Source organism: Macaca mulatta, chromosome 6 (assembly GCF_049350105.2).
Source record: "Macaca mulatta isolate MMU2019108-1 chromosome 6, T2T-MMU8v2.0, whole genome shotgun sequence".
NCBI classification, from domain to species: Eukaryota; Metazoa; Chordata; class Mammalia; order Primates; family Cercopithecidae; genus Macaca; species Macaca mulatta.
In genome coordinates, this window is record NC_133411.1 from 105,987,298 (window position 1) to 105,997,380 (window position 10,083).

The following is a 10,083-nucleotide window of genomic DNA, read 5'->3' on the forward strand; positions in this document are numbered from 1 at the left end:
GTCTTAAATTGCTGACCTCAGTGGATCCTACTGCCTCAGCCTCCCTAAGTTCTGGGATTACAGGTGTGAGCCACCACACTAGGCCAAAGTGGTGTATTCTAAAATTTTTTGGAATCCAACCACTTTGAAAAAGTATGGAGAGCTATAATTCGTCTCCCCATAAACACACATGGATGTAGATACACAAAATTGTTGCACAGGATTTTGGGGACTTCATAAAGTCCTGAAAGCCAGGTTAAAAACCTTAGCATTATACATTCTGGGTTTTTTTTTTTTCTTTTTTCTTTTTTTTTTTTTTTTGAGACAGTCTTGCTTTGTCATTCAGGCTGGAGTGCAGTGGCATGATCTCCGCTCACTGCAAGGTCTGCCTCCCAGGTTCACGCCATTCTCCTGCCTCAGCCTCCCGAGTACCTGGGACTACAGGTGCCCGCCACCATGCCCGGCTAATTTTTTGTATTTTTAGTAGAGGCAGGGTTTCACCATAGCCAGGATGGTCTCAATCTCCTGACCTCGTGATCCACCCTCCTTGGTCTCCCAAAGTCTGGGATTACAGGCGTGAGCCACCGCGCCCGGCCCTAGATTCTGGTTTATTAAAGGAAATGCATTTCAAGTCAGAGTTTGTCATTTATTGCACAGGAAAATAAAAACTTAGTTAAGAAAATCAAAAGCACCCACATGATAAAATGAGGTCCTACTTGGTTTTAAACTACTTGGTGACCACCATCAGTTGTTTGCTTGACCACAGGATGCACCTAATTCCTAACTATGAATAAAGGTACAATTGTTTATTGGGCTTTTGGCTTCAGCCTTGAAACAATCAGATTCTCTCAAACTCAGGAATGTGAATCGCTGTTGGGTTGACGCAGCTGTTTCCATTCTAGAAATGGACCTGGAATCATGTACTTTTCGCCCATGAAGAGTCTTTTGTGTAAAACTTGAAAAGGGAAGGTCCCAAATTCCCCATATGGTGTTTCTTCCAGTAGAGGAATTACTCTAATGACTTCTTAGCAAAACTTACATGATCAGGGCAGGCCATCAAAATACTCCAGAAAACAAAGTTTAGCTTCATTTCTGATGGACCTGTCTCCACTGCTATCAGTCTCACCAATAGCCTCACATCAAGTCAGAGGAACGGTTTTTTCATTTAAGAAGGATATTCATGGCTGGGTGTGGTCACTCACGCCTGTAATCCCAGTACTTTGGGAGGCCAAGGCGGGCGGATCACGAGGTCAGGAGTTTGTGACCAGCCTGGTCAACATACTGAAACCCTGTCTGTACTAAAAATACAAAAATTAGCCAGGCTTGGTGGCACGTGCCTGTGGTCCCAGCTACTCAGGAGGCTGAAGCAGGAGAACTGCTTGAACCTGGGAGGTGGAAGTTGTGGTGAGCCAAGACTGCACCACTGCACTTCAGCCCGGGCAAGAGAATGAGACTCCGTCTCAAAAAAAAAAAAAAAATAAAAAAGATATCTGTTAACCAGAGGCAACGAAAAGAAGCACCTCCCAGGCTGCTGTAGTAAGTGGATCGGTAACTGTGGTGGGGGATTCCAACTCCCGAGACCTGTGACTATGTCGTGCAGCAAAAGGGCTTTGCCACAGGCCTTAGGAAGAGTATCCTGGGCTATCCAGGGAGTTCCAATCTAATCCCATGAGCCTCTAAGAGCATAGAACTGGCCAGGCGCGGTGGCTCACACCTGTAATCTCCACACTTTGGAAGGCTAAGGCAGGTGGATCACGAGATCAAGAGATGGAGACCATCCTGGCTAAAATGGTGAAACCCATCTCTACTAAAAATACAAAAATTAGTCAGGTGTCGTCGCGGGCAACTGTAGTCCCAGCTACTCAGGAGGCTGAAGCAGGAGAATCACTTGAACTCGGGAGGTAGAGGTTACAGTGAGCTGAGATCACGCTACTGCACTCCAGCCTGGGCAACAGTGCGAGATTCCATCTCAAAAAAATATTTTAAAATAGGGAATAGAACTTTCTCCGAGTGCAAGAAGAGAAATGCACACAGGGGAACTGGAGAGCCTGACCAGGTCCCTGGCCTACCTAGTCCTGAGCTGATGGGACCACGTACAAAGACCAGATAGAGGCCTCAGGAGCTGAGGGCAGCTCCCAACAGATGGAGAGCAAGGGAACAGACACCTCAGTCCTGCAACCACAGGGAACTATATTTGGCCAAAAGCACTTGGAAACAATTCTCCAGTGAGGAATGCAGCCCAGCCCACATGGTGATTTTTGCCCAGTCACATCCACGTCAGCCTTCTGCCCCATAGAACTGTGAGATGATACAATTTCAATTGTTTTAAGCCACTAAATTTGTGGAAATGTGGTAAAGCAGCAACAGAAATGAATACAGTGATTCACATGGAAACCCCTAGAACAGTGTCTGGCACAGTGTTGACACCTGACAAGCGTTTCCTGATTTCCTTACATCGCAAGGCAGGGCTGGCCACACTCCATCCAAAACAATAAATGATAGACTTATTCTGACAAAACAGATTCAGTGAATTATAAATGGCCCAGAACACCTACAAATTTTAGGTTCCAGGTAAGTGATTGCCTTTCTTTTCACTTAGAAGCCTCCCAATGCTCATCTTACTGATAAACTCTAAGTACCAGACAGGAGACTAAACACCAAACAAACCCAGCCCCAGATGCCCCAAGGGAGCCCATCCCAGCACTCACTCCGCTGCACTGAAATGATGTCCAGGTCAGTTTATCCCACTAGACCAAGAACTCCAGCTCTCCACGTGTGAGTCACCAGTGCTGCCTCTGCATCTCTGCTTCTAGGATGGTGCTTCTGCACTTCACAGGAAATCTGTATCAATGTTTGTCAACACTATATATGACAGTGTCACTTAATATCTGCACAGAAAACATAAATTCTTCGAGGACCAGGGCTGGGTTTATTAGCCTTTGTAATCCCACTGCCACTGTCTGAGACATCAGAGGCACTCGGTAGAAGTTGGTGAAGAGAAAGAAAAGGCAGAGGAGAGACAGGAAAGCAGGACCAACACCGCAGACACAGATTCTGAGGTGGCCGGAGGAGAGGCAGGGCAGAGAAACTTCCTGGATGCTGGAATGGGGTTCACTGTGATATCTGCTGCTGGGTTTCAAATGTCAAAGGTGACGCTTTGCTGACCTTGACCTCTGACTGCCCTTTAGCTTTCCCAACCTCAACATAGAGCACTTAGAAACTGAGATGTCAAGAAATTATGCTTCATTGAACCATGGGAATGTTATTTACATGGACGTTCATTACTGCATTTTTTACATGGGAATGTAAATAATTGAAGAGATTGTTAAAGGCTAAATCATGCACATTCAATAACTTTGTAAAATATTAATGATAACTGAAACACAAATTTTGATGTTTCCCAAAAATGCTAACATATAAAACAATACTGGCCAATTAAAGATAGAAAACAATCCTAATGAAGCTCCCCAACAGACACATTAAAACGTCTCTGTACATTAAACATTTGGGATTTCAAAAGAAAACCCAGATTCATTCCATTCTTAATACGGCGTTTAAAAAAAAAATCTTAGGTAATACAATATTTCATTTAAAATTTACAAAATTCCATTTCATTCATAATTTCGTTTGATCCTCAAAACAATCTCCTGAGTTAGGCAGAACAGGTATTATTAACAACTAACTCCATTTTACAGGTAAGGGAACTGAAGTTCAGAAAGTACTTGGACTTAACAAAAGCTTTAATAGGGCCACATATGGAAACCAAATCCTCTGCTCAAAAGAACTAGAATAAGTTATCTTTTACATATTATTCATACTTATATCCTGTCAATATCCAAAAATGTTTTGAGGTAGCCTGCAATAATAGACACCTATCCAATGAAAATATTAAAATGAAAAACGGGGGGGGGGAAAAACAGCAGGTGACATGGGAGACAGACGAAGGTAGATAGCAAAGACTGAGACTTATAATCTAAGAAAACTTCATCTCTGACCTTCCAGTTCCAGGGAGATAACGCTAAAGGAAACAAGATGGTTTATAGACTCATAAACTGACAAAAGAGAGGTTGCATCAGTTCTTAACTCTGAAACACTCCTAGCAGCCACAGCAAATCTCTAGGACAACATACCAATGGCATCAAAGCAAGAGTATACTTCAGTGATAGAGTGAATTAAGTTCCCTGTTTGGGACCCAGGCCAGGGCTAGAGAAAAGAAATCTGAAATGTAGAGCTCAAAAATAAATCCTCTGTTGGCCAGGCGCAGTGGCTCACACCTGTAATCCCCAGCACTCTGGAAGGCTGAGGCGGGCAGATCACGAAGTCAGGAGTTGGAGACCATCCTGCCTAGCACAGTGAAATACTGTTTCTACTAAAAATACAAAAAATTAGCCGGGCATGGTGGCAGGCTGCAGTAGGAGAATGGAGTGAACCCAGGTGGCGGAGCTTACAGTGAGCCGAGATCCTGCCACTGCACTCCAGCCTGGGCAACAGAGCAAAACTCTGTCTCCAAAAAATACACACACACACACACACACACACACACACACACACACACACCCTCTGTCTTCTCCATACCCATGTGTCCCCTTCCGTGAGAGACTTCCTTTCATTTAATGCATATAAAAATCAAGCCTACTCTAAATGAAAAATACTTTGACACAGAAGCAGCATTAACTAGTTAAATTTTATTAAGACATTAATAAAATCTAGAAAACCATAAAGAAAATCTGGTCGTGTTTTGAAGCCCTCTCCTAAGATCAGATTCCCCAAAAGAACAAAGTGCATGGGGCATATAGCAAAGATCTTTTCCTAAACTAAGATAAGAATGCAAATCAAAATAAAGGCAAAATCCTACTGAGTGAAGCAAAAATTGTAATTCAGTAGCTCAAGACTTGACCAAATGGCTATTTTTAATCCCTATAATCATCCAAATAACTAGGAATAGCAGAGAAAATTGTGTCTCCTTTCTACAAAGACACATGATTTTAAGAAACTCAAGCACATCAAATTCCCACCTTACCAAACAGATAAATTGGAAAGGAGCTTAGTATTTTATTTTTAAATTATTTATTTACCTTTTTATCTTTTAGAGAAAGGGTTTCACTCCGTCACACAGACTGGAGTGCAGTGGCATGATTACAGCTCACTGCAGCTTCTAATCTTGGGCTCAAGTGATCCTCGCACCTTAGCCTCCTAAAGCGCTGGCATTACAGGTGTAAACCACAGCACCCGGCCTATTTTAAAGAATTAATTACCATATTCCTTAGAATTGTAACTCCTTTATAGGTCATTCAACATGTGATGCAATTTTTTATGTGGTTTTTTTTTTTTTTTTTTTTGAGATGGAGTCTCACTCTCTCACCCAGGCTGGAGTGCAGTGGTGCAATCTCGGCTCACTGCAAGCTCCACCTCCCGGGTTCAAGTGATTCTCCTGCCTCAGCCTCCCGAGTAGCTGAGACTACAGGTGTGTGCCACCACATTCAGCTAATTTTTAGTGGAGACGGGGTTTCACCGTGTTAGCCAGGATGGTCTCCATCTTCTAACCTCGTGATCTGCCTGCCTTGCCCTCCCAAAGTGTTGGGATTACAGGTGTGAGCTACCACACCCGGCCACAAGTGGTAATTTTAAACTATGCTTCAAACCATTACACAAAGCCAAGTACATCTACTCAAGGCACTCTCAAATTTCCATTTACTCCCATTTTACTCACCAAAATAAAATGTTAAATTGGAACGTATTTCACATGACACTTAAAAGATCAACAAACTGCTCCTGAAAAGGTCTGAGCTCAACAACTCCATTAATGAGAAAAAAAAAAAAAAAAAAAACCAACTGGATATAGGGAAGATGCTACACATAAAACACAATTGTGAAGAATATGCAAGATATTGCCAAAAAGCTGCTTAAGCTTTCATCATAGATACTTGTCCTTAACTCTGAGATAAAGTATATATTCATGTAACTAAACTCGTTTAAAAGGAAACAAAGGGGAAGAAGAAAAAGAACTTCCACTTTAGAATCCGCATTTTCAAAGGCCTCCATTATTTACACCATTGCGGGGAAGAGAATTTTTCTCTGCTATATTTGCTTGAAAGAATTAAAGGTGTAGGGCAAAAATTCTTGGAAATTATGTAGTTTATGATCCTCAAAAGTGAGAAAAATGAAGCCCAGAAAAGAAGGCCTTCCAGGAGAATTCCAGAGCCGGAGGTAGACCCAGTACATTGTTTTTGTTTTTGTTTTGAGAGGAAGTCTCACTCTATGGCCCAGGCTGGAGTGCAGTGCAGCCATTTCACTCACTGCCACCTCCGCCTCCTGGGTTCAAGCTATTCTCCTGCCTCAGCCTCCTGAGGAGCTGCGATTACAGGCGCCCACCACCACGCCCAACTAATTTTTGTATTTTTAGTAGAGACAGGGTTTCACCATGTTGGCCAGGTTGGTCTCGAACTCCTGACCTCAAGTGATCCGCCTGCCTAGACCTCCCAAAGTCCTCGGATTACAGGCGTGAGCCACCGCACCCGGCCGACCTGATAAGTTTTAATCAAGTACTCTGAACGATGCAACAAACACTAGGAAGTAATAGAAAAAAAAATAATCTAAAAACCCTCTGGAGAGTCAAAAAATTGCAGATTTAAAATAGCATGAATACTTGGATTCATGGTATTGAAAAAGGACCTCGCATTTACCAGCATGCACAAACTGCCTGCGCACCTCTATCGGAGCATTTTTCTAGCTGTGCTACAGTTAACTATGTACTGCCCAAAGCCAATCTGTCCCTGCAGATCATAAGCTCTTAAAGACCAGGACTTCAGGAGAACAAGCAAAACTTCAGAGAGAAGGGAGCCACAGAAACAGAGTTCATAGCAATGGGTCCGCAGGAGCTGATGACTGGAGGTGCGCGGTAGCCTTGGGGTCTGGGACAGCGGAGGGCAGAGAAGGCAAAAGGGCCTGCATGACATGCTACAGGGCTAGGAGCCACAGCTGCGGTCATTAGTTCAGTTTTGTCTCCTATGCCTGTTACTTATACACCATCTTTTGTTCAGAAAGAACTTCAGGTTGAGTATTTGGACTCCTTGAGCCTTCTGCTGTTTGTCTCCGGGACGTTTAACACTCTTAAAAGGGGAAAACTGTCCAGTTCCATTTTCCTTCCTGGGACATTACAGGTTTTTCAAAAGTTTGATGAAAGCATTCACTAAGGAGTGATTCCACTTTCTTTGGTGTCTGAGAAATACACGTCTGAGGGGCAGCATCAGGTCTCCCCACCCACGGACCTCACCCTGGCTCTCCCCTCTTAAATCTGACCTCTAACTGTAACTGCCTTGGCCTCATTCCGTGGGTGTGGATGCTCCTGCTTGAAACGCATTTTCCAGCCCACCAAATTCTTGGGAGAGTTTCTTCCACTCTCCAAGCGCTGAGAGCTACAAAGTTCAATCTGGCTTTCCAGATTTTTTTTTCTTTCCATTACTAACGGAAGAAATCAAGAAGCGCTGGGCAGAAGGGCCCTGCTCCCTCGAATCAGAGCCTAGCCCGGGGCCAGAGCAGGAAGCGCGGCGGTGGGACGCGCGGTGACAGCCCCTCGCCCCCCGGGACCCGCCAGCCAGGGCAGAGGTCAGTGCGGTCTGTGTGGCTGCTGCGCGACAGCTCTGGGCCCGCGCCTCTCGCTTCCTCCCGCCAGGCAAGTGAGAGGATAAACCATGGGGCGGGGGCAGTGCGCCCCCAGCGCACGGACCCCCACTACACGCGCGTCCCAGGCGGGGTCGACGCAGACCAGCCACGGAGCGGCGCGCAGCCCCACTAGCAGGGCGGCCAGGACCCACGCGCGCGGGTCCACGCAGCCACCTATATAGGTGACAAAACACTCAGGAAGCCGTCATGCCGGGCCGGGAAACAGCCCCCACCCAGAGTCACGGACTCCCTCGTCCGAGGGTCCGCGCAGTCCCCTCGGTGAGTCTGGCGAAGCAGTCTCGCTGCCAGGGAGGGCAGGGAGGGCGGCGGAGTCTCCCACTCGCGGTGACCCGGACCCCGCCCCACGAGTTGGCCCTCGCAGGGCCCCCTCTGCCGCACGCGGGGACCAGCCACGCCGCGGGGGACCGGGCAGAAGCCAGCGGCCGGGTCCATGCAGCCCCCTCCGCGACAGACGCGGGGAGCCCAGGAGCAGTAGGGACCGGCCCCCACCCGCAGGGCGACCAGGACCCCCGCGCGGGCCCACCCGGTATCGCAGCAGGCGCGAAGCCCCCGGTGCCACCCGAGCCCGAGACAAAGCCCAGGCGCAAGGACCCCGGATCCCGACCTCGGACCCTGCGGAGCCCAGCTCGGAGCCGCCACGCCCGGGGCAGAGACCCCCGCCCGGTCCGGAGACCCCGTCGCCCGTCGCGCCGTCTCACCTCAAGCCGCCGCCTCGCAGCGCTCGCTCCTCGCCACGGCCCCTGGGCCGACTGGAGCGCAGCTGAGCAGCGGACAGAGCCGCGGCAGCCTCAACAATGGAGCCCCGGGGCGGGGCCGCCGCCGCCGCCGATTCAGCCCGTGTTCCCGGCTCAGGATCCGGCTCGGATCAAGGAGCTGCAGCTGGTGCGGGGCTGCGGCCGGGAAACACACCGCGCAGGTGCACACGGCCCCGCCCGCCGCCCCGCCCCCAGCGGTGTCGGTCGCCCAGGGCCCGCCCCCAGACCAATGGGGAGCGAGCTGCACGGAGAGGGCGGGGCCTGGGGGAACAAAGGCAGGTTGCGCGGGGCGGTGCTGGGACTGGGCGTGCGGGGTCCTGGGGGAGGACCTGACCCAAGAGCTGGCCGGATCCTGGCCTCCTAGAAGACCCAGCTCAACGTCCACCTGGAGTCTGCTCTACAGGACGTGCTCATCTCAAGCCCAGAACTCAGGCTTTTAGGGCAGAGAGCGAGAGACAGGCTTGATTTACAAAAAGGGAAACTGAGGTCCAAGGAATAGGATTGCCTGCTGCCCGAAGTCACGTAGTCCCATTCACTCGTTCACCTTGTCATTCAGCAAACATTTGGAAGCACGTATGGTGGGCGTTAGGAGTGAAGTAGGGCCGGGCGTGGTGGCTCGCACCTGTAATCCCAGCACTTTGTGGGGCCCAGGCAGGTGGATCACTTGAGGCCAGGAGTTCGAAACCAGCCTGGCCAACAAGATGAAACCCCATCTCTGCTAAAAATACAAAAACTTAGCCGATCGTGGTGGCGCGTACCTGTGGTTCCAGCTACTGGGAAGGCTGAGGCAGGAGAATCGTTTGAACCCGGGAGGTGAAGGTTGCAGGGAACTGAGATGGTGCCACTGCATGTGCTCCAGCCTGGGCGACAGAATGAGACTCTGTCTCCAAAAAAAAAAAATTAATAGATGTGAAGTAGAAGCGAACTTAGGGCTTCCCTGAAGGAGCTCGGCCAAGGAGTACCTGAAATGTCTCTGCATCTCTTTAAGGTCTGATAAAGGAACCAGGAGCGAGCGCTAATCACTTCCCTTTCCTGCCTCAAAGCTTTCATGTGTTTGCTCTTCCCCGCCTGAAATGCCAAGTACCAATGGTATTTATTTATTTATAGAAATGGGGTCTCCCTATGTTGCCCAGGCTGGTCTCAAACTCCTGGCCTCAAGATACCCTCTCGTCTCAGCCTCCCAAAGTGTTGGGATTACAGGCATGAACCACTGTCCCCAGCCCTGATCGTCTTTAAAACGTCTTTCCTCATCTTATTTGAGCTTCCTGCTTCATGTGACCCCACACCCTTGGTTTCCCTGTACTTCCATAGCTGCTCCTCGGTGGGTCCCGGGGACCCACCCCCTTCTCTGCCCAACTTGTATATACCTGGGCTCAGGCCAAATGACCTTCCATTTGCAGTGGGCACTGCCACAGGAAATCTCATGCCCTTCTGGGCTTCACAAACTATCCACATGCTCTGCTGCCTGCCAGAAACATCTATCCCAGTCAGATGCCCAGCCCTGACCTTTCCCAAAGCCCCAGCTGGACACAAGGAAGCATCTCAAATTTTCTGCGGGCCAAAACAGAGTGCTTTATTAGTGCCCTAACCTGCTCATTCACATTCTTGTGATTCTCTGTAAACAGCCCCTCCATCCACCCAGCTGCTCAGGTGAAAATCTCAAATT

General features: G+C 48.5%; 1 protein-coding gene across 1 annotated transcript in view; it reads right to left on the bottom strand.

Moving 5' to 3' along the window:
- The window catches only part of LOC144341507 (SH3 domain and tetratricopeptide repeat-containing protein 1-like), a 55,502-nt gene extending 46,916 nt beyond the window's left edge, over window positions 1–8,586 (bottom strand). The window contains exon 1 of the mRNA XM_078005071.1: window positions 8,361–8,586. The gene's annotated coding sequence lies outside the window, so the exon portion shown is untranslated. The remainder of the gene's footprint in view (window positions 1–8,360) is intronic.
- Between the last annotated feature and the right edge of the window lie 1,497 nt (window positions 8,587–10,083).